This window comes from Protopterus annectens, chromosome 2.part0 (assembly GCF_019279795.1).
Source record: "Protopterus annectens isolate FY-2018-M chromosome 2.part0, PAN1.0, whole genome shotgun sequence".
In the NCBI taxonomy this organism is placed as follows: domain Eukaryota; kingdom Metazoa; phylum Chordata; order Ceratodontiformes; family Protopteridae; genus Protopterus; species Protopterus annectens.
The window spans coordinates 1501824398-1501850663 of record NC_056728.1 but is presented as its reverse complement, the minus strand read 5'-3'; positions in this window follow the sequence as shown (position 1 = coordinate 1501850663).

Sequence of the window (26266 nt, the reverse complement as noted above, 5' to 3'; positions counted from 1 at the left end):
GATAAGTGGTGTCATTTTCTGTCCAGTAAAGCTTTTAAGTGGCATTTCATGTTGTCACTGTCATGTAATCCTGGTGGTTTATAAACATATAATGACAGCCGCCATTTCAATTCCCTGTCATACATTTCTTTAATAGTTAGAATGCCCATAAGGCTTGGTGACATTTTATCTAAAGCTGCAAACACTACATTTATTAAGACTGGCACAAAGACTATGCTTACATAAGTCATATACATATATATGTGTGTATATATATTATAAGAGTTTTTTCTTCTTCTTTTGGCTTTTCCCGGTTAGGAGTCGTCACAGTGGATCACCTGTCCACTCATAATTAGCAGTGGAGTTTTATGGTGCCGAGTTGCCAGCCCGGCACCCAACCTTCCACAGAAGGCACACACATGCACACACTCACAACTAGGGGCAATTTAGAATGTCTACTCCATCTACTTGCATGTCTTTGGGATGTGGGAGGAAAGAGGAGCAGCCGGAGGAAACGCACACAACCACAGGGAGGACATGCAGACTCCATACAGAAGGTACCCCAGCTGAGAATCGAACCGGAGAACCTCTTGCTGTGAGGCAACATTACTAACCGCTGCACCACTGTGGCCACCCTATATTATAGGAGTTGCTATGTAGTTTAATTTTCTACATAGAAATTGTCAGAGGCATAGCTAATGTTGGGCGAAGGGAAAGTAGTAATGCCACTGTGTGCCATCACAGAAAAGTTAAGTAAAGAAGATGTACTCTTCTCTGTACTCTTCTAAGATGTCAGATTTGGTTTACACAAGTTTCAGGGACAATAAGGAGCAGGATTTTTTTTTTCAACAGATCAGAAGCAGAATTTCAGCTTTTTTCCCATGGTGTACTGACTGCTCATCTTTTGGGATCCACTGTCTGAACATAAACTCTTACATCTGTCTGTCTATCTATCTATCTATCTATCTATCTATCTATCTATCTATCTATCTATCTATCTATCTATCTATCTGTCTGTCTGTCTATCTACATAGACAGATGTCTTTTTTGTCAGGTTTTTGTGATAAAAAAATGAGACCACAATAAATCATTTCAAAACTTTTCCCACCTTTAATGTGACCTATAATCTGTACAATTCAATTGAGAAACAAACAAATCTGTTAGAGGGAAAATATAAAAAATAAAAAACATACAATAAACTAGTTGCATAAGGGTGCACACCCTTAAACTAATACTTTGTTGAAGCACCTTTTGATTTAATTACAGCATACAGTCTTCTTGGGTACACACCTACCATCAATTAAAAAGACTATGATTAACCCCAAATAAAATTCAGCTGTCCTAGTAGGATTTTCTTGATATTTACTCAATTGCCTGCTACAGCAAAAGCCATGATTCGCAGAGAGCTTACAAAGCATCAAAGGGATCATATTGTTGAAAGGCATCCGTCAGGAGAAGGGTACAAAAAATTTTTCACAGCATTGGATAAACCATGAAACACAGTGAAGACAGTTATCAAAAAATGGAGAAAATATGGGACAACAGTGACATTGAAAAGAACTGGATGTCCCTCCAAAATTGATGAAAAGACAAGATGAAAACTGGTCAGGTAGGCTGCCAAGAGACCTACAGCAAAAGTGAAAGAGCTGCAGGAATTTTTGGCAATATTGGATGTGTACTACATGTGACAACAATCTCCCACATTCTCCATATGTCTGGGCTATGGGGTAGGGTTGCAAGACGGAAGCCTTTTCTTACACAGAAAAACATCTAGGCCTTGCTAAAATTTCCAAAACACTACATCAAGTCTCCCAAAAGCATTTGGGAAAATGTGTTATGGTCTGATGAGACCAAGGTTGAACTTTTTGGCGACAATTTCAAAAGGTATGTCTGGTGCAGAAACACTTTGCATCACCAAAAGAATACCATCCCCATGGTGAAGCATGGTGGTGACAGTATCATGCTTTGGGGTTGCTTTTCTTCATCTGGAGTTGGGGCTTTATTCAAGGTGGAGGGAGTTATGAACAGTTCCAAATACCAGTCACTTTTGGCTCAAAACCTTCAGGTATCTGCTAGAAAGCTGAAGATGAAGAGGAATTTCACCTATAAACCTGACAATGACCCCAAGGATACATCCAAATCAACAAAAGAATGGCTTCACCAGAAGAAAATGAAAGTTTTAGACTGGCCCAGCCAGAGCACAGACTTAAATCCAATAGAAAATCTGTGGGGTGACCAGAAGAGGGTTGTGCACAAGAGATGCCCTTGCAATCTGACAGATTTGGAGCACTTTTGCAAGGAAGAGTGTGCAAATATTGCTAAGTCAAGATGTGCCATGCTGATAGACTCTTACCCAAGAAAACTGAATGTTGTAATTAAATCAAAGGTGCTTCAACAGAGTATTAGTTTATGGGTGTGCACGTGTATGAAACCAGGTTATTGTATGTTTTTTATTTGTTATATTTTTCCCCTAACAGATTTGTTTGTTTTTCAATTGAATTGTACAGGTCATAGGTCACATTAAATGTGGGAAAAGTCTTGAAATGATTTAGTGTGGTCTCATTTTTTATATCACAAAAACCTGGCATTTTAACAGGGGTGTGCAAACTTTTTATAGCCACTATATCATGTTCAGTTCAAAATTGACATTTATATTCTTACGAAATGTATATATATATATATATATATATATATATATATATATATATATATATATATATATATATAAAAAATGCTCATTATAAAAAGTAATTCCAATGCTTAAATTTCCTTCACTGTTGCTTCTAGGTATCACCATGACCATTATAGCAGAAAACGGAGTAGTCATTACTTTTTTCACTGCATTGTTTATGTGCATGTATGTATGTATGTATGTATATATATATATATATATATATATATATATATATATATATATATATATATATATATATGTGTGTGTGTGTGTGTGTGTGTGTGTGTGTGTGTGTGTGTGTGTGTGTGTGTGTGTGTGTGTGTGTGTGTGCGTGAGACGATGTGGGTAAGTATGTATTGTATGCCTGTATTCTTTATTTTTTGTTTTCTTGTTTTTGCCTTAATGGGATCTGTGCTGTTTTAGAAGAGCTTTTTGGGAGAAAAGCCCTTGAGGTGTTTATTAAGTTAGGTATAGCAATGACAAATTCAGAGGTGAATACAAAAAGTACATTTTGAATTGATATGATAAAAATAAAGTAGTGTATGCCTATAAAGCAAAAAAAAAAAAAAAAGATGAAACAGGTGCATTCATTTCAGAGTATTGGGAAGCACATGGTAGGTAGTAAAGGTTGAGCAAGAAAAGGAACTTAAATTGGAAAAATACATATATTTTTAAAATGTAGGGTATAATACATACATGTATTTTAAGAGTGGAATAAAATAGTTATGACCTGGCCATTTTCTTATGTAAGTGTGCCTTTTGGATTTAAATTGTTGACAATGTAGGGTTGCTGTGATATGGAAAATTAATTACAACTGAAGAGGGTTAGAAAAATTGCCTTCAGCTCTGATTAAATGATAAAAATATATGCGTTGTGCTGATTCTGGGTTATATGTAGGCAAGGTCCAGCACATTGACATTTATTATAGTTATTTTTAATATGCTTGTTTGGTTGTCCTCAGATCCCTTGTGAGACAAGGCCTTGTGAAGTTATGTGTATCAGGTCTGTGTAAATGACTTTGAGCAGAAGTTTATGTGAGACTGTGACTTCTAAGTATATGATTCTATTTTCTAGGGTTATCCATACAAGGCTATTTGAAGTGCCACAGTGCTGTAATCATAAAGGTTAATTAGCAGTAAATCAGCCTATTCCACTATATATTAAAGTGAGTAGTTCGGTTTCCTGGTTTTATAGGTTACCCAAGACTATTGCTCTGTACAGCAGTTTTGGTGTTATGAGTTTCCTCTATTTCGGGGGGGGGGGTATTTAAAGGAAAGTAGCTATTTGTCAACATTGTTAATTTATTTTATGATGATGTTAAAGTATTGTTTAAAAGAAAAAAAATTATTGCTGCAGATGCTAATTTCCAGAATGGTACAGTTTCTATTTTGCATTTAGTCCCTTTGATATGTGGCTTGTTCTATGCCTTCTTGACTTTTTTTTGTTTATTTACTTAAGCAAGAAAAGAAAATGAGCAGGCAATGAATATCCAACTGTTTATTGTACATAAGCGCTTTCACTGAACAAAATACTTCAGCTTCTTCAGACAATTAAAAACTATACACTTCCCAGTTTAAAAACCTAACACAAACCTGCTGAGTCAGTGGGCTGGGCCAGTCCAAGTACATGATGCCATGCCGCATTAAACATTTAAAGCAACATTGACTAATTAAACCATGTTGCCCAAATGATAGTCTTAAGCATCTAAAAAAGTTAATAAAAACGTTTACCATTTCCAACCCAAGACAAAAAATAAATACAAATACAATTGGGATGGTAAATGATGCTTAAAAATAGGCCATTGTTATATAAAAATAAAAAAAAAATTATAATAAATAAAGTGTGTACTGTGTAAATGTAAAATATAAAATTAGAAGGGGCTGAAGTGGAATGGCAAATTGCAACTGCTGCTTACTCTTTTCCAGGGTTAAATGAAGCCTTATCTATCAAGAACTTGTTGAATCTTAAAGCCCTGGCAAGATAGGGGTGACAGCTTGTTTGCTTCACACAAAATGTTTAAAACATCTAACTGTCTTTTCTTCTTTTTATATTTGTTTATGAGTAAGACTTTCTATGGTTTTATATGGTTTTACATGTATAACACCACGTTTGTTTTTTACATTAACATAATGTAACTCAATTTAATAACATAACATAACATAATATATTTCTATGCTACACATTTACACATTACACACTTTATTTATTATCATTATTTTTTTGTTTTTTTATATAACAATGGCCTATTTTTAAGCATCATTTACCATCCCAATTGTATTTGTATTTATTTTTTGTCTTGGGTTGGAAATGGTAAACGTTTTTATTAACTTTTTTAGATGCTTAAGACTATCATTTGAGCAACATGGTTTAATGAGTCAATGTTGCTTTAAATGTTTAATGCTGCATGACATCATGTACTTGGGCTGGCCCAGCCCATTGGCTCAGCAGGTTTGTGTTAGGTTTTTAAACTGGGAAGTGAATAGTTTTTTTTCTTGTCTGAAGAAGCTGAAGTATTTTATTCAGTGAAAGCGCTTACGTACAATAAACAATTGGATATTCCATTGCCTGCTCGTTTTCTTTTCTTGTTTCAGTTTTGCTAGTTTGGATTTGCATTTTTTTATTTACTTAAGCATAAATATATGTTTGTGTGTGTGTGTTTGTGTGTGTGTGCATGCACATACACTTTTTAGTAGATATCAGTTTATTGTCTCTTTAATTTATCCAAGGTGCATTGGTTGAAAACTGTATATTATTGTCATTTAATATTTTCTGACATTTTAAGGACAATTATACAAAATGCATTAAAGACTGCATGTCTCAGATTAAAGCTCAGATAAGTGAAGACTGAGCAACATACAGAGATAAGACAGATCTGAATTTCTCCAAACAAAATGGTTATGTGATCACTCATTGCACTATGTCTGAAATTAATACATGCACAAACGAATCAGAAGTGTACAAATGGCATATATCTTGTTGATATTGTGGGTGATTTTGGACTTGCTTGTATGCTTCATGTGTGCTTCAATGTTTTCATTCTCTGCTGCAAACTGTTTCTGTAGCAAAGAAGGATAAGGCACAGTTACTGTGTTTTGAAGGTTCATTGGTGGTTGAGTGAAAATCCAGACCTGTTTAAAAATCTGTCATGTGTACTAATATGTAATTTGTAGTGTTATTTTATAGATTTGTTTTCTTTTTTTTTAATGCCAGTATTTGCACAGCGCACAGCTTAGAGTGAACATGGGAAATGGATAACACAATAAATGTCATGTAAAGTACTTATTTGATAATCAATAAATCAACAGCACCTGTGACTCACCTGTGTGTGCAGCACATCTGCTAACTATGTTGATCCACACAGCATATAATACGTGTATATCTGGGTTCAAGTCCCACTTTTCTCTTTTAAGAATGACACCTAATAAACACTAATCACAAGGCTAAAGCAAGTTTAGCTTTGCATGCCTCATTTGTTCGATGCTTACCATCATGCAAATCATGGACTCGTGGCCCACACAGGAAGCAGACAGAACACCTGCAGACAGTACATAGACATTCTAAATGTCAAAAAAGGATATATTGTTACATTTTTCGCTTTTCATTGCGCAACAGCACTTAGCAACTTTGCGCTGTGGTTAACGCACAGAAGTTAATAATGAATAAGAAAATATCCAACTGCTATGTAACTATTCCTGTGGCAGCAGGGTGTAAGTGTAGGGCTGTAATACAGATGGGTTCTAATACAAAAGTTTAACATATTTTTACTGTTGTTACAGTTCAGTCTATACTAATTAACAGGAAAATATCCAAGTGTTATTTTAGTATTCCTGTGGCAACAGATGAAAGTGTAGGGCTGTCATACACATGGTCCTAGGTTCTAATATAAGAAATTCCAGACATCTTTACTGTTGTTTGTTGTTTCATTTCACATTGTGTTAAATAAAATTTATAACAATTTAAACAAAATTATAAATAATTATAACTTTGCATAGCAGTGGAGCTTATATGAATTATATGTTTGAGAGATACGCAACCCTTAGTGTGTTTTGAAGTTTCAGATGTATGATTCACGGTATACTGTCTACTATGTTTCTGTGAGTATAATTCTGCTATCTGGACTTGGATGGCCTTCACACTGCAATAAGACACATGTGCACATGAATGTATGAAAATAACCATTTCATATCACACAAATACATGGTTAACACCTCAATCTGTCATCTATATTTATAAATAATTCTTGACTATGTCTGAGAAGCATTTCTTCTGTGGCAAAGATGGAAAATCACTGCTGTGGAAGAAAATCTTTTGTCTCTTGTGCATAAGTTTAAATACCATAGTGTAAAAATCAATTTTATCAGTGTACAAAGACAAAACAAAAATGTGTCAGGTCATGAAATTTATGCCCACTGTGCATGTCTGCAAAGGTAAATTACCTAACAGGGCAGCACACAACCTTCAAACTAATGTCAAGTGTCAGATTAATCTTCTAATTTCCAAAACCGCTTTCCTCTCTCTTTGGCACTGTTGCTCTCTGCTTAACATCGTACAAATGCAGTTGGCATTCTTGTTCAGGTTTGTGCACTACAGTAAATGCAATAACAGGAATTGATGGGAAATCATTCTATTGCTGTGTTTTCTGGATACATGTATCTGGTGTTAGAAGGGAAGCTGCCCAATTTTGGATGCAGAGGTGGGGTGTTCAGGAGTCTAGAAGCTTTATTGGACTTCTTGTAAAGTGCCACAGCCAAAAGCTTTTGCAGAGGGACTGACACAAAAATACCTATGCCCCCTACACAACAGTCCTATCTTTCTAAAGTTAAAAAAAGAAAAAGGGCACCTGTCCCCCAAAAAAAGAAAAAAAAAAAAATATATATATATATATATATATATATATATATATATATATATATATATATAGAAGCCCACTGGGTCTAAAAGACTCCATTTTCAGTGGAGGCCCAGGAAGAAAGTTATGACAAGAACATAAATACAGAAAATATTAAACATTAATTGGGTCAAAAGTAGATACAGAGTTACAGATAGTGATTACAGTAATATATACAGAATATATACATTAAAGCAACTCCATGGCTAGCTAAAGGTACTAGACAAAAATTTATTGCTAGAAACACAGCATGGGCCTCCTGGAGATCCACCAAATCCCCACAAGACCACATTAGATACAAACAATTGAGAAATGATGCAAAACAATCCACTATGCTAGATAAACAAATCTACTATTTAAATTTACAGAAAAAGCACCAAAATCAACCAAAAAATTCTGGTCAGGCCTTAATAAACTCCTCCATTCAGGTAAATCCTCATCCCCCACCCCCTCGACTATCCTACATCTACCCACTAAAAGTGTATCAAAGACCTTTAATACTTTCTTTACAGAAACAGTCCAGTCCCTAGCTAAAATATATATCTCCCAACACTAACTCACCCACTCCAGAACATTTACTTCCCTTCAAATTTGATCCTATCCCCACAGACTATATTAAATCCCTGCTTAAGAAACTAAAACCCACCACCCTGGCAGCAGACTTACTCCCTGCAGAATTTGTACAAAAGGCCGCTAATGAAATAGCATACCCTATCTCCATCCTAATCAATCATACTATCCACGACTCCTATGTCCCCTCCATCTGGAAAATCTCCCACATTATTCCACTTCACAAAGACGGCAACTCAACTGAACTCTCAAACTATAGACCTATAGCCATCCTTTCTCCCTTAGCCATAATAATGGAAACATGTATTCATAAGCAAATCCTAACTCACCTTATTCAAAACACTCTCCTAGCCACATCCCAACATGGATTTTGACCTGCCCATAGTACCACCACAGCCCTTCTATCATTCTCTTACACAATAAATCAAAACCATAATCACAACAAGCTCTTGTCAGCCCTTTTTCTCGACATATCCAAAACATTCCATATGGTTAACAACCACCTACTCCTAGACACATTAAAATCACTCTGCCTAGACAACCTAGTAATCAACCGGTTCCACTCTTACCTGCATGGAAGACAACAAGCTGTATTATGGAAAGACAATCTATTTCCCTTGCTACCAATCACCCTTGTTATCCCCCAAGGATCTATATTAGGCCCCCTCCTTTTCTCCATATTCATCAATGACCTACCAAAATGTTATCCCAGATGCAACATGCATTCAGTATGCAGATGACTCTACCCTTATCTGCTCTGCCACCACACACTCAGAACTACAATCCCTATCCCAAATCACCTTCAACAAAGTAGAAGACTGGCTCAATAGTCGCTATCTCCTATTGAACCCAAATGAAACAAAACTAGTACTTTTCTCCCCTACCCGTAAATTCACATCACCAAATATTACTATCTCATCTAACAGTGGAACCATAATCTCTCTAGTAATGTGCACAAAACTTCTTGGTGTAATCACTGAAAATAATCTAAGGTATGGCACTCATATAGACAAAACCATCAAAACAGTTAACAAAAAACTAGGCTTCTTGTATAGGATTAAACAATTCCTAACCCCACTTGCCAGAACAGCCATAGCTCAAACACATCTCCTATCAACCCTTCTGTACACCTCACCCATCCTTGTAAACCTAAGCAAAGCAAACCTTAACAAATTTACTAGCTGCTATAACAATATAGCTAGATTTGCCACAGGCACAGCCTACAAAACCCATCACTGTCAAAATCTTCAAACACTAGACTGGCTAGAACTACCCAACCAACTCCAGTATAACCAACTCATAGTTATTCATAAAATCCTCTACCAACCTAACAGTGTACCCATTCTTATAATATTATCACCCCCTACAGCAACTTAGTATCCCTCCACTCATCGATCAAAATGCAAGTACAATCTGCCAAAGCCAACAACTCAGCCGGAGAATCATTATTCTCCAACTCTGCTGGAAAGAAATGGAACTCGCATCCCCCCAGATCTTACCATTACATCTTCCTTACCCCAATTCAAGATATTCCTAAAGAAACACCTAAACAGGCACTGGCTATGCCCATGTGTAAACCAAGACTAACCCAATAAAAACACAACTCAAATAGGTGAAATATCCAATAATAATAACGTCCTTAACCTATATGTATAAACTTTCTAAACCTTCCCTACGCAGACTATAAACACTTCTCAACAGCCTTTAGAATATTATTATAAGGATGGTAATTTGCTATCCGAGCCTTTCTAAGGCTATGTTTCTAACCCTTCTATTATAACTTGCTATCCTAGCCTTTCGAAGGTTATGCCTTTAACCCTTCTACATCTAATTTCTAACAACTTCCCTTCTTAACTAACCACCATTATCTCCTGATTGTCATCCTAACATCAATCTGTGCAAAATGTCATTCTATACACTCCAATGCTGTGTAATGCTTTCTGTACATATTTCATACTATAAACCTAAAAATGTTAAATTGCAGTGTTAACATGTATATATATATATATATATATATATATATATATATATATATATATATAATAACTTATTTTTTAAATTTTACATTTTTAAATTTTCAATGTAACCATGAATATTGATTGTAACATTTTTGCACATGTGGAGCTTTTCTCCCCGGGCCTCTGCTGAAAATGGACATGTATTCAGTCGGACTCTCCCGGTTAACAAATGTAAAATAAAATAAATAAATAAAGCAGGAATTTTGCTATCTGCCAGATTAATTCAATCAAAGAGGTATAAACAGAGATATATTAATCAGCATTATTGTACCAGTATCAACAAGTGATAAAAAATAATAATTATGGATAAAATATCTTCAGTCAGCAGCAGCAAAAAGCATAGGAATTTAATTTAGTTAATTTAGGTTATAGAGCAAGTACATAGCCAGGAAAAGTTGAGATGATTTTTCAGTATTTGTTTGAAGGTGGCGGTGCTGTCTGTGTTTCTTATAGAAGATGGAAGTGAGTTCCATAGTTTGGCGATGTTGAAGGAGTAGAAGATTTGGCCAGCAGGTAAGATGGGCTTTTCTACTTTTAGAGTAGATGATTTTCAGATCTTAGTTGTCTGCTGGGTTGGTATTGGGTGAGTAGTGTCAAGAGAGCAGGACAGTCTATGAGTCTATAGATTATTTTGCTTGCTGTAGTTAGTTGGGTGAATGAGAGATGGTGGGGGAGTTCCAGCCAGCTTAAATGATTCAGTGAGTTACAGTGGTTGGATAAAACATTGGCTATTCTGTTGTAACATATTTTAAGTTTGGATTTTGCAGAATTTTGGATATTAGTGAGGAGAGGGGTACCATAAAGGAGAGAGGGTAATAAAAATGTGGTTGCAAGGGTTTTTATAGTAGAGAGGCTAAGAAAGTGTTGGTGCCTGTAGTGCATACTGAGCTTTTGGTGTGTTTTATGATGTTATTGTTTATGTGTAGGTCAAAGTTAAGGTTTTCACCTATACTAATGCCTAGTAATTTAGTGTGTGGGACAACTTATATAGTGTTATTGTCTCGGGCTTGTATAATGAAGAGTTTTTTTTTATTTAGGAGAGTGGTTTTCTTAGGGGAAAGTACCAGTTTAGATTTTTTTTTTTTTTGCATTTAGGATAAGATGATTGTTAAGCATCCAAGATTCAGTTGAGCTGAGGGCATTCTGGGTGATCTGCTGGAGATCAGAACTGGAATTGGAAGTGTATATTATTGTAGAGTCATCAGCATACTGGATTGCCGAGCATTGTGGGAGAGTGGAGTCAAAGTTATTAATATAGATGCTAAATAAGAGAAGACCAAGTATGGAGCCTTGGGGTACCCCTGTGGATGTATTGAGGAAGGGAGAGTAAGACTGTTGTCATTTGGTTGATTGCTGCCTATTGGAGAGCTAGCTATTGAACCACTGTATGGTAGGTGGGGAAATGTGGAAGGTGGATATTTTGGAGAGGAGGATGGTATGGGAAATGGTATCAAAAGCTTTGGAGAGTTCTAGGAAAACAGAAGGAATTATTTTGCAAGAATCCCATGCTCAGTTAACTGTATCAAGGAAGGAGAGAAGGTAGTAGTAGTGCTGTGCCCTGGTCTGAAACCATGCTGAGTGGGTGACAGAATCTGGTTTTCAAGCAGGTGGTTAAGGAATCAGGCATGGATGCATTTTTCCAGTATTTTAGATAGGGGTGAGAAAATTGCTATGGCCAAAAGTCTGTGGTATCTGTGTTGGTGCCACCTTTCTGTAAGTGGAGAATGTATGCTTATTTCCAGATGTCTGGGACAAGGTATTCTTTAATCGATCTTTTAATGAGTATACTGATGGGATAAGCTATAGAGTTTGCCTCTACCTGCAAGAAGTGTGAGGGTAGATTGCCAGGGGCCAAAGCACAGGATATTAGCTTAAGTAAAAGATTTGTATTGTGGTGGTAGGTATAGGGGGAGAATTTTAGGTTAGAGTTGAGGGTAGGATTGTTTTCTGGCATGAGCTGGTCAATAGCTGTCTTGGTGGTGGTGCTAACTGTAGGAAAGGTAATGGTCAGGTTAGCTATGATGTCAATGACGTAGGAAATGAAGAGGGTGGCAAGTTCAGCTGTTTTTTTTTTCTGGGTCAGGGAATGGGCTGCGTTGATTGCCTGGGTGCAATAGTTGGTTAATGAAAGACCAGAATTTTTGGGGGATTATCTTCATGTTGGCTTTGCAGATGGAGGTAGTGGACTTTTTATCTCTGGGTATTAGTCATTTTGCCTGGTTATGGAATTGCTTGTATTGTAGTAGAGTTGAGGGGTCTTTGTTTTTCTGCTATGATTTCCAGATTGTATCCCTTCTGGACATGACATCTTTGGGGGATTTTGAGAGCCAGCTTACATGGTTATGTTTTATTAATTTTTAGTGGGTGCGAGCCTGCCTATTTAGGATGTCTAAAAATGCTGAGTTAAGGAATTCAACAGCCTCGTTAAGTGGTAGAGATTCGAGGGGTTCCCAATTTACTTTAGCTAAGGTTTCATTTAATATGGATGGTAGGAACTTAATCAAATTCTGGTTTATTTGTATTGGTGTTGGCCTGCAATTGGGGAAGATTTGTGTAGGATATATGCTGGGTGGTGGTTGTTAATGGTATTAGGTAGTATGCCTGCAGTGGTGATACTGTTAGGGTTGTACACTAATATCCAGTCTATTGTGGAGCCCCAATTGTTATTTGTGTGAGGTCTGGTGATGTCTTCAATTAGTTGGGAGATGTAAAGGTTTATGTTCTTTGAGGGATTCTTTTGGGCAATGTCTAGCCAATCAATGTTTACATCACCTAGGATGATGATTTCATTACCTGTGTTTTGGGATGTATATATTAATACTGGTACACACACACACACACACACACACACACACACACACACACACACACACACACACATATATATATATATATATATATATATATATATATATATATCACCCCATACGTAGCTCTCTGCTTTGCACACGTGTCTTCTTGATACACTTGATTTTGTCCGATTGACTGTACACCATGATTGTGTTGCATACCTCTCAAATGTCCAGATTGTCTCAGAATGTCCAGATTTTTGCCTTATATTTTGGGTCTGTTCCTCAGAAATTTGCAGTTTTCTGGATTTTTGTAGCAAATTAGTAAGGACTGAATTCACAAAATAATTATATAAATTGCAGTTTTAGACTTCATATCCTTCAGAAAATGCATGATAATGCAAAACCTTTTATTCTAGCAAATGTTTAAGTTTCTAAGAACAATATTTAAAATGTGTTCCTGCTTTTGGGGCTTTGCCTTCCATTAATTTTGTCTTTGCCCAGATTGTTTATGGTAAGAGATTGAGGCTATGTTGTATTGTTCTCACCCCTCTTTGTTGAGATGACAGTCCAAATTCAGATAATATTCTGTACCATATTTTCATGTTGCAGTGTTGAAGAAGTCAATAGCTATGGTTCTATCCTACGTCCACATTCCGGTATTGCTTTCCCTTTGTTCATCCCCCTGCTTGCCCTCCATTTCACCACTTTCCTATCTACCAAACTTTAACACCTTTAATCTAGTCAAAAATAGATTCACACACAACACACATAAGTAAACAAAAAAGCAATGGAGCCCTTCACTTTTTGTCCTCTGGGTTTGCACGGAGTTTGGCATTGCACACTAATGCCAAGCAAAAGTGAATGGCTCTTCATCAGTGTGGTTACCTCAGTGCAATGCCTCTTAAACATGCTGCACTAAGGTAACACACACTAACACAGAGTGAATGCAGTATAAATAATTATTTCATTGCATTATCACTACTTATTTAAAACTATTGCATACACTTGAATTCAAACCCTATATCATCTAGGTTCCAAAAAAAAGGTGTCAATGCATTTACAACTGCTGCCACAAAGTCAGCTAAGCAGCAGGTGTGTTTCATGCACTCAGTACTCAGAGCGCATTATTTTATCAATGAGCCTCATATTTTCTCACTACTTAATTATGTGCAGAGAAATCAGTATAAATGTATATTTCTCATGCACAAACACTTTGCAATCCATTGCTCAAACCCACTGCCCAATGGTGTGCTATGCAAAGTAGACAATAGCATGTATTACTTTTGTTTGCTGTTTTGTTAGTCTCCATGCCATGAAAATACATGTGAAAACACAAACAAAAGGAAGGTACTATCTAATAAAATAGCACATATTTACATTGTAGCCATCTGTTACCTCCCTACATTGCAATGCAACCTTAGTCTTTCAGTACTTGTTTGTAACTATATCAATTGCAATACCAAAATAAATATCAGATGCTTTCTTATATGCCATGCACATATTTATAATGACAATACATAATCAAATTTTCAAATACTTGTGGTACTGTGGACACCTGTTTGCATATAGTTTGTAATGCTGTCTCTTAAAGTATACCTGCGCATTGGATATACCTGCGCATTGGAAACACAGCACCAAATACTATATATCACACATCATCAATCTGGCAACATGCAGAACTTTAATATCTTGACAGTTGGACATGGCTGGTTATCCATTTCATGCTGGCCTCCAAACATCTTCTTTCCACCATCCAGTGCTGATGCCATCCACTATAAATTGTCCTACAGTCTTGTAAAAGTCAGAATTTTGTTGTGGTACTTGCATAAAGTACTGAGTTCTTTAGTCCATGTACTTAGGTATGGGTTCTAATCTCACTGTAGTCAATGTGTGCATGTGTGTGTGTGTGTGTGTGTGTGTGTGTGTGTGTGTGTGTGTGTGTGTGTGTGTGTGTGTGTGTGTGTGTGTGTGTGTGTGTGTGTGTGTGTGTGTCTGTGTGTGTGTGTCTGTGTGTTTGTGCACTTGTTTGCCATTAAAGAGAGCATTTTCTGCTGATGTCATCAGCCACAGCTGTCTTTCAAGCTTGTTCTGTTAATGTCATAGGCTAGGTTAAGATCCCTAGAGAAAGTGACTTTTGTGCCACTAGATTTGCAGATGTGAAGCATTTCAACAAGGGTAGAGTCAGAGACTTGCCTATAGGCCAGAAACGCATCAACTCATCCTGTACAATGCAGAGTACAGTGACAGGGCTTCCAGTCTAGCCATGTACATCATGGAATGGTTTGTAGGCCCTGTATTTTCTTGATGAAAAAAACCCTGTGGTCTCTCTAGCTGCTGCAGGTGTCTGTTGAGGTACATGCAAAAAGGGGCATTGTACTCTGTTAGTGATCTGCCCTGACTTATGAGGTGCACAATGTGGAAGGCTTTCCTTACAACTGTGGAAACCTGGTAGTTGAAGTTCAGATTGCTATCTGCCTGTATTCCCAGGTCTTGCATCACTGGGTTTTGCCCTGGGGGGGGGGTTGTTGTCAATGCTGTAATTAGCAGGGAATTCCAGTTTCCAGAAGGCAAATATAATGACACATTTTCGCATTTCTTTTGTAGACCATGTGGCTTTGGCACCTATCATTTGTTTGTGTTTGCCCCGCATGTAATCTGTAAACATCATTGATGGACTCAATGATTACACTCAGTATGCAGTCATCAGCAAACTTTGCAATCCATAGGCCATATACTTTACCCTGGACTTCCAAGAAATAGATTCCAAATAGTAAAGGGCCCAGCACAGATTCTTTCGGTTTGTCACTGGTGACAGGTCTACTGGTAGAGTTTGTTTCACCAACTTTCACAGCATGCATTCTGTCAGTGAGCCAAGTGGCCAACCATCTACCAACCTAAGGGCTAATCCACAGCTGGGAGAATTTCTTAATGATATATGAGTATAGGATTATGTCAAAACCCTTGGCCAGATCAACATAGGTCGTATGCACTGGCTTATCTTCATCCAGTCCTTTGGTGACTTTGTCAAAAAGTCTACTATGTTTGATAAGCATGATCAACCCTTAACAAAGCCAAATTGGGTTGGGTCTAGAGTTTGGAGGTCACCTATGTCCTTGTTGATAAGGTTCATGATAAATATTTTCACAGCCTTGCAGATGAGACTAGTTAGACTTATAGGTCCATTTTTCCCAGGGTTGGTTGATAGTCCACCTTTCTGCAAGGAGATTATTGCTGCTGTTTTCTACTCATCTGGAACCAAGTCACTTCTCAGGCTATGGTGACAGAGGATGTTTTTTGGTCTTCTAGGTCATGTTACAGATTGCTTAATAGGTGATGCACATAGTACATACATAGCTGTTAGACAACACTGATGACATGGGTTGCATTCATGACAGTGTGGACTGTGCCATATATATGCCATGTACACCTATGAACTAGCCTGGATTGTTCATAATGTCACATACAGGTACAGCAGTGTCCCTCCTATCACCTTCAGCAGATGTTACAGTGTCAAGACATATGCTTGATTACCCTCATAAACTGATCATATCTCATAATAGTTGTACAAGTGTTTTAATGCAGAAACATCTCTGATTACTCACAATCCCATATGTTATGTCAGATACAAAGAGATTACTGGTGTTATTATTCTGATATTGTCCATGTTTATGTGTGCTGCTGTTTATTGTTGTCCATGAGCCTGTAACTATGTGTCCCACGTGGTGGAGACCTCTGCTGACATTACAGTCATTTTCAGACAACTAATTTTACAGAGTTTCACAGTATGCAGGTAACACCTATTGTAGGTATCATCCCTAGCCGATGTCTTCTCCATTGTACATATCAGGATGCTCACATCACAAAGGCATCCTTCTCCATTGTTGTTACCTTATGTGACAGTCACATAATAAACATTTACACTGTGCAATCTGTACTGTATCATGTCAATATGTGATTAGAGTTCCTACTACAGCTGTCTTCATTTAAATGTCCTACTCTGTTGTACATTAAGATATAGGTAAACATTTAGCTATCTGTGTTGCTTTCCATAGTTTCCTGGCTGGCAGCACTGTTGCTATCCACAAAACTGCACTTATTTATGTTTAAACACTGTGCGAGGCATGAATATGCAATTATTTATTTATTTTATTTTTATTTTACATTTGTTGATTGGGCTAGTCTTTTATTTTACATCTGTTGATCGGGCTAGTCTAACTGGATACATGTCCATTTTCAGTAGAGGCCCGGGGAGAAAAGCTCCAAGACACATACAAAATACAGTAAAGAAGGAAATAACAGTAAAGATACATACAAAGTATAATATAGAAAGTAGTAGTAGTTAGAACAAATAAATTTTAGTTAGAACAAAAACTTGTTTTTTTTTTTCAAAAAATAGCAAATAGTTAAACATTGTTAGAGAAAATACTAACTACCATACTCCAACTGTGCATAGCAAAAACAGTAAACAGCAAGGATAGTATTTATGAGAGGATGTTATATACATATATTTATGAAATTCATTAGCAGTTTCATGGTAAAAAGGGTAAGACTATGATGATGTACGGTAGTTATTGGTGAGAAGTAAGAAAGTTAGTCAAGATTAGTGCAGGAACATAACCAATGTGTATTGAGGTATAGTTTGAATTTCTTTTTAAAAAGTGTAAGAGAAGACAGAGTTGTGAGTTCAGTGGGTAGTAAATTCCATAGCTTTCCAACAGTATTAGAGAACAGGGGGTCACCTGTTGAGTTGTTGGATCTACAAGTGTTAAACAGTAGTTTGTTTGATGAGCGTAATTTTTTTGGATTATTGTAGGGGGTAAAGAGGCTTGAGAGTATTGGAGTATTGGTGGGTTGATACAGGGTCTTGGGGCTATAGTAAGCTGTAGAAATTGGAGATGGTGTAGAAACTCTAGCCAATCAAGTTGTTTTAGATTAAGGCAGTGATGAGTTCTGAAAGGAGAGTCAGTAGCAAATCTGGCGATATTGTTATAGGATACTGCCAGTTTGTTGAGGTTGCTTTTAGAAAGATTCATATAAATAGGTAAAGCATAGAGTAGAGTAGAGATTAGGTGAGTTCTGGCTATAGCAGTCCTGGCTACTGGTGTAAGAAAGGGTTTGATTCTATACAGGGATCCCAGTTTATTATTGACCGTTTTTATTGTACTATTAATATAACTATCAAAGTTGATGTTATTGTCTATTGTTATTCCTAGGAGTTTGGTAGTAGGGTCGGGAGAAATAAGAGTTCCATTGTTAGATGCAAGTGTGAAATGTATGGGGGTGGACTTATGGGTTGGTGAGAAGTGTAGCAGTTTAGATTTTTTGGGTTTAGGAGGAGGCAACGGTTTGTGAACCATTCTTCAACAGTATTAAATGCTTTCTGGGTAAGAGTCTGTAGTTCGGTTTGAGAAGTGGCTGAGCAGATAATAGTAGAGTCATCTGCATATTGAATGCAGGTAGTATATGGAATTGCTGACTAAAGGTCATTAATAGGAAAATAGGAGAGGACCTAATATGGAGCCCTGAGGGACACCAAGGGAGATGGGAAGGAGATTAGAAAGATAGTTGTACCAGAGTACAGCCTGCTGTCTGTTTTCTATGTAAGATTTGAACCAATTTATGTCTAAGGGATCAAGTGATAAGAGATTTCATTATATGTAAAAGGAGTTGGCGATTAACCATGTCAAAAGCTTTGGATAAATCAAAGAATACTGCAGAGGAAAGAAAAGTTTTGTTACGGTTATTGTTAATACAATCTGTGAAGGATAACAGGGCAGTGGTGGTACTGTGATAAGGTCTGAAGTCATGTTGACAGTTGGCAAGTAAGTTGTTTTGGAGAAGGTGGTTAAGAAGTTGCATATGGATACACTTTTCCATAATTTTTGCCAGAGGAGATAGCAGAGCTATAGGATGAAAGTTAGAGAAGTCATAAGAATTTCCACCTTTGTGTAGTGGAATAATGTAAGAAATTTTCCAGATGGATGGGATATTTCCTTCACTTATGGTTCTATTCATCAGAATGGATATGGGGTAGGCAATGGCTTTAGCTCCTTTTTGAAGGTATTTTGCTGGGAGTTAGTCAGCTGAAGGGGTGGTAGGTTTTAGTTTTTGGAGAAGGGAGCATATACTGGAAGTAGTCACTGGTTGTAACTGAAATGATGGGGGGAGGGTTTGAAGATGAAGTAGGCAGATTTGTGGTATCTGGAGATAGGTGGCTAGCAAGAGTTTGGATGGCATTGGTAAAGAAAGAATTAAAGGCATTGGCATTGTGAATGGGATTCGCGGGGTTGGAGCCCAGTGGGTTGGGAGAGATAAATTGTTCTGGGTAAAGAAGTTTGTTTATGGTGTTCCAGAACTTTTGAGGTTTCCTTTGATAGGTTTGCTGTACTTGGAAGTAAAAGTTCTTTTTGTCTAACATGATGGCTTTTTTAGTGTAATTTCTAAGTTGCCTAAAGGTTTGGTGATCTATTGCATTTTTAGTAGTGTGCCATTTTGTCCAGGATTTGTTTTTCAGAAGGATTTTTTGCTTAGTAGCATTAGAGAGCCAGAGGGCTGGTTTAGCTTTACATCTAACAGAGCGTGCTGGGGCATGGTGGTTCAGGATGGCTAAGAATGTGGTATTGAAATAGGCTACTGCTTCATCAAGTGGGAGATATTTTAGTGGTGACCAATTACATTGATTAAGTTCTGTCTGGAAGAGTTGAAGGTTAAACTGCTTTTTGTTGCGTACTGTTCTGACAGTGTTAGGGTGAGGTAGGTTAGATTTATATCTGATAATATAGGTTAGGGAGTGGTCAGTTAGGTCATCTGGGAGGGTTCCTACTTTGTAAGTTTGATGAGGATTATTAGTAAGTATCCATTCCAAGGTACTTTCTTTGTTGTTGGGTTTATTAGTTCTGGTAGGGGAGTTAATAGTTTGTGAGAAGCCGTATAAGTTAATATGGGTGGTGGGGTTTGTATTAGAACAGGACTGCCAGTCAATATTAAAGTCTCCTAGGATTATGGTTTCTTGTGGGAGATAGAAACCTAATTAAGGATATTTTCAATGGTATTGATGTTGTTTCCTGGAGTCAGGTATAAACAAATAACATTTATAGCTTTGCAAGAGTTGACCTGAAATTTAGACATAAGTATTTCAGCTCTATTGTCTAAAGGTGGATTAAGGCCTACAGTGTTAACTTTTAATTCTGCTTTATAGAGGATTGCGACCCCTCCTCCCTTTTTGGTGGTGCGGTCTTTTCTAATGATATTGTAACCAGGTGGGGTTACTTCATTGTCTTTAACAGTAGGTTTTAGCCAAGTTTCAGATAAGCATAGGATATCAAATTGATGGACGTCTAGGAGGGTGTGTAGATGAGGAATTTTATTGTTAATACTGCGTATATTGGGATGTGCTATGGAGAGAGTTAGAAGGCTTGGAGGGGGCTATGGAGTTAATAGTGCTTGTATCCCATTTTTCAGTGGTAGAGGTATGGTTTGGGCCAGGGTTAGGATGTATGCACCCATCTAGTAGGGATTGAAGGTATATAATGTGTTTAGGTTAAAGGGGGTTCCTAAAATAGTCAGGTAGTTTTTTTAATATTTTGATTGGTATATTTAATGGGTGCTAGTCTATGATATTTGGGAAGTAGGTAGCTGGGTTTGGATATGATGTTTAGGAAGATTAGAGAGGTGGCTAGGGGTGGTGTAGAAGTGTGTTTGGAGGGGAAGGGAAGGGTGGAGTATAGAGGTTGTTCATAGGAGGTTAGGAGACAGTCAGTTGTAAGAGAAAGAAAGAGTGAGAGCAAGAGAAGTAATTGAAATAGGTGTGGGTGGGAGATATGGGCATAGTGGGATTAATAAGTGGGAGGAGAATGATAGGTGCGGTTATTAGAGAGGCACAGAGATGAATATGTTGGTGGTATTTTATAACAGGAGGAATAGGAGGTAGGTAGTGCTACATATATTGTGTTAAGGGAGGTGGGGGGGTAATGAGTAGATTAGTGTGATTGGAGCAAAATCTTATGGGGGTGTGGCTATGGAGGAATAAAGGTAGGAGTACTGGGGGTATGTGGGAATTGGGGGAAGGGAAGGGGAGCGGAGTGAGCCCACAGGCGAACGGAGTGGGAAGAGACAAAGAAGTGGTCTGTCGAGAAATACAATCAGTGAAATATAGAGACTGCAAGTGAGTCTGAAGGTAAGAGGTGTAGGAGAAAGATAAGAGACTTAGCAAGTATAGATTTAGGATGTAAGAGGAGTAAACAGTGATGTAAGATGCCTTAAGGTAAAGAGGATTGGGAAACCAGTGAGTCAAAAGGAAGCTGGAAACTTAGTTGGGGAGATTAGATCAAGAAAAGGTGAAGTAAAGGACAGAAAGCTTAGTTAGGGAGATATGGCATAGAGAGGATGAAGAAATTAAGGGCATAAAGCTAATATTAAGGCACCTCCTGGTGGTCAAACACCTTATTGCATTAAATAAGTCACCTAAGGGGATATCAGGCTGAGGGAGAAGGGAGATAAAAAAGTATGGGGAAAGTAGGGTAAAAAATAAACTAAAAGAAAGGGTTAGAAGAGTGCTGTAAGAGGGAGGTAGTTTGGCTGCTGGCTAACCTGACTAGGAAACTTGCCTAACTTAGCAGTATATTTAATTATTGTTATGGATACAATTTTTCAAGTAACTGTAGCAACACATACTTTCACTGTCTTTTTTCAGGGAGGTCACACAGGGAGCTGGTAGGTAAATTCTTTACACAAGATTATTTCCCTTGAGCATCAAAGAGGGCACATTCAGGTGGTCAGGTGCAGGGGCGTGCAGGAACACAAAGGCTGGTACATATAGATAGAGAGAAACAGGTAGTGAGGCAAACAGTACAACAGCCAGGCAGCACAAGCAAAAATTTACACAGACACAGTAATGTACTCACTTAGCAGGAAATCAGAATATTCTATTAATTAGCAGTGATGCTCACTGTGCAACCATGTAACCTCCATGTAGGCTTTGTGCAAATCTTACACGGAGTTTATTGAATCTCCAGGCAAATCCATGGACTCCATTACTAAGTCAAAGTATGATTAAATATTGTAAAATTAGTATTGTTTTATTATTTGATGTTAGGCAAAAGTGCTGTTCGCAGCACCCACAGTGTGCCCAGAACTGACTCCTTGTGCACTTCATATGGAGTTACATGTATTAGTAGCATATCTAAATACGATTGTAAATTCTTTTCCATGAGACCCATTGCTCCTGGTACTATTGGAACTATCTGGCTAGTCTTCTTCCATATTGTCCTTGTTTCTGGATGTAAATCCTGGTGTTTCATAACTTTATGTCTCTCTGCACATAAGATATTTTAATCACTGGGCATAGCAATTTTAATGATTATTGTTGGTGAGACATTTGTATTGCTTTTTCAGTGATGATTATAATTCAAAGTACAGTTTTTGGACAAAGGTAGAGCTGGAGACAAGTGTGGATTCAACAGCAAATATTATTAATATAATCACATTGGTGTGCTGATGTAGGCAGTGTTTTGAGATTGTGAAAAGAAGTAGTCCAAGAATTTAGTCTAGTGCTGCATCACGCTTTGCTATCAAGTAAATAGAGAATGCATTATGCCAGGAGGCTTTTATATTCTGTCTTGTAGATACGATTTGAGACATAATATAGTTAGGTCATTGCAGCCAGTTAGCTTAGTTTCTTGGTGAATAGCTGCTGGTAGAAGCCATGGTATTAAACATGTTAAAGAAGGCCAAGAATTCTTTCTCTTCTTTGTATTTTATCCCTGTTAGTGGATACATATTGAAGTAGCTTCAGTAGATTTGTTTAGATATTATAACTTTTTCCCGAATTCATGATCATCTGATGTGATAAGGTTGCAGTAATGAAATACTGATATTGAAGTGTGTGTATGTGATAGATAATGCTCTAAGCTTCCATTGCTTAATTGTCTAAAGTGATTCTTAATTTTATGGTAAGCAAAGCTGGAATTATCACTGCTACTAGCTTCATGCTATTTTCATTTCCATGTCCCAGATCTACTTCTTTGCTGTTACCGTCCTCAGTGGATGCCATTTGAGTTTTATGTTAGCATGATCTTTGCGTAAATAAAGCAGAAGCCAAGAAAGTCATATGTTTTTGGATAGTAGCTTATCTTAACTCATTTTGTGTTTAGCATTTTTGATTGGCTAAATAGTCTTGCATGTATTAGGCTAAATCATTTTTATACTTGGTTCCACGAATGCATTAGTATTTTTGTTTGAAAATGGCTTTACCAAAAGCCTGCAGTTAAATTTTTTCTTAAAAATTTCTTTCTCACGTTGTGGTGTATGGTGGTGTACAGTGACTTTATTTAAATATTATGAAATGAGACCTCTTTTGTTGAAATCATGGCAGAATGGTGTTACTACAGCTGATTTGATTTAATCTGTATGGAATGAGATCTGCAATTTGAATTTCTGAGTTAGCTGCAGCCTAGTAGAAAAGACAAAATTAAAAATATCAGTGAAATGTAAAATGTTGATGACACACAGAACAGTAAGTATTCTGCATAGCGGAAATATCATTTTTCTTATTCATTTCAAGTCATGTACACTGATAAATTAAGTGTGATAATTTAATTTATTCATTTATTCTTTTTCAGTGAAAATGAGCATTTATCTTTTGAACACTGTTATAGTTCATGAAGCAAAAACTGTCACAAATGCAGTTTACATTTAACATTCATAAATAGTTGTTGACAAATATTGATTAGAAATGTGCTTAAGCAGCCCATCCACCAATTTTGAACACATTTCTGCTTGCAATTAGCAAATCTTCATGATCAGTGTCACATTAATATACTAAGTGCTACGTCTCCATGGATTATCCAAGGAAGAAGCATTTTCCTTATGAGGATAAAGTCTTTGTAGACAGATGGCACTGTTCTTGAGCATAACACATCAAATCATATGGATGAGTGTTATTTACTTGCTGATATACAACGCAGTATTTAAAAGCATGCTTCCTTTCTTATGCAAGTTCATTACGCTACTGGTGGACAAAAATTGAACATTCAAGGTTCAATTACTAGTAGTTCAAATTGCCAATGATTAGAGCACCTTCATAGCAAATCACTGTAGTGAGCAGTGCCAGTAGTGATATCCTTTGGGGGAATTTACCCCTTCTTCAAGTATGAGTGAATGTGGATCTGGTATGGGTCTAGTTCACATTGTCATACGCTGACAATATTGAATACGATATTGTCGGCATGACAATGTCGAAAGTTCAGAACATCGCGCAGGTAAATGGAAATCTGTGTAAGGGGGAGATTTACATTTACCTAAATGTAGTGTGGTCTCGGAGTTGGTATGTTTAAGTAGGGGAGTGTGGGGGGTGCAGGGGTGTTTGCCACCCTGCCTACGCCAGTTAGCTTTTTTTTATTGATTTTTTTTTTTTATGTTATTCGATATTTTACTACTTCAATCAATAAAGTTCAACCTTTATTGATTCAATGTAGTAAAATTTCGATAACGTGATATAGAAGCAGCTGGTATATATATATATATATATATATATATATATATATATATATATGTTTGGGGGTAGCAGACTTTTTTTTGTTTTGTTTTTTGGCAAATGCAGTTTGAGGCATTTGCTTTTATCCACCCATAGTGGAATCGTTTAAATCTTCCCCTTGTAGTAGATATTACTTTTTAAGTTTCTTAATTGTTGTCCATTTCACAGGTATAATATTTTTATTAGATTACTTTTTTACAAGAGTTAGTAATAATTTTAGTTACGTATTTTTTAGTCAATTAGATAACCTCTTTGTTTGTTTATGGCAATAAATTCATTAAATAAGAAAAAACAAAAGTCTGACTACGGAGCTACCATAGTGCACAAGACTCTGCACAAAACTTCAGCAGCATATGACAACAGCCAAAAACGAAATAAAACTTTAAATAAAAAACTCAGATTTATTAATTAAAGGTCAGTGCTTTCGCTTAGGAGCTTCTTCAGACCTAGTAATAACATTAAAACTAAAACTGACATATATATACACAAGTATCATCACAATCAAAACCAATCAACCGATCAACTGTATTAAAGTGGCATACCCAAAGTACACCTATAACTCAGATGTCTGTGTACATTCTTAGTCAATAGTGCAAACAAGAACAATACAAAGATTAAATTTAGTATGAAAACCATACATAAATGCTCCTAACAATACATAATCTTTTAAAGCACAATAAAACAACTACTAAAAACCTATTTATGCAGCCTCCTCCTTTTTAAAACGGGCTTGATGGAAGCCATCTCATTTAAACCCCTACCCCTGTCAGCTTTCAAGGTGATGATCCAACAAGTTTCCCCATATTCAGTATATGTTCTCACATCACCCTCCCTTATAGTCAACCCTATAGCCTCAATAACTCTGAATCTCAAGGTATGGTGTGTCCCTTGCTCATTGACATGTTTAGAAAGTGCATTGTTGGGGAGATTCTTCCTGATGTTATACAAGTGTTCCCTAATTCTGTCACGTAGTACTCTATTAGTTTTCCCTACATAGAAGGCCCCACAGTACTCACATTCTGCTAGATAAACCACGTGTGGGGTCATACAGTTGTGAATGCCTCTAAACCAGAAGTTCTTACCTAAGTCTGGATGGCAAAACTCCTCTGTAGTATTGATGTAATTGCAGAAGTTACAAGAACCACATGGTTCAGTATGACCAGAGTCTACCCTCTCTATATTGATTCGTACATAATAATCTCTTCAAATTCTTGTGGTTCTTAAACCTAAACCTGGGAACATTACCAACTATCTTCCCGATGTCCTCATTAACTAATAAAATGGGCAAGTATTGTTGAAAAGGTTTTGTGACATACCCCGTATCACTAGAGTAGTACAAGGGAATTTTTGTAACTTCTACTCTACCATCACTCACTGTATTTCAAGATGAACTTTGCGGACCATAATACGGTTTCACCTTTGTCTCCCTCAGGTGGGCCAGATCTTCCCATTGTTTTTCTAACTCTGTGTGAGTATATCCTCTAGCTAACAAATTCTTCTCAATTTTGACTAGTTCTTAATGAAAGCCAATTTCTGATGGATTCATTCTAGAGGCTCTCATACCTTGTCCCCTGACAAGATTTCTGACAACATACCCTGGATGCATACTCGCCCTGAAGAGAAGAGGATTCCTATAACAGGCTTTACGAAACACTCCTCTGTTAATTATTCCTGAATCTAACTTCTCAACATAAACATCCAAGTATTCTATAAAATCAAATGAAAACTGGTACGTAAATTTCAAAGACTCTGTCAAGTTATTGATGAGCTCAAAAAAGGTGGAAAATGCTTGCTGGGAGCCTCCCCACAAA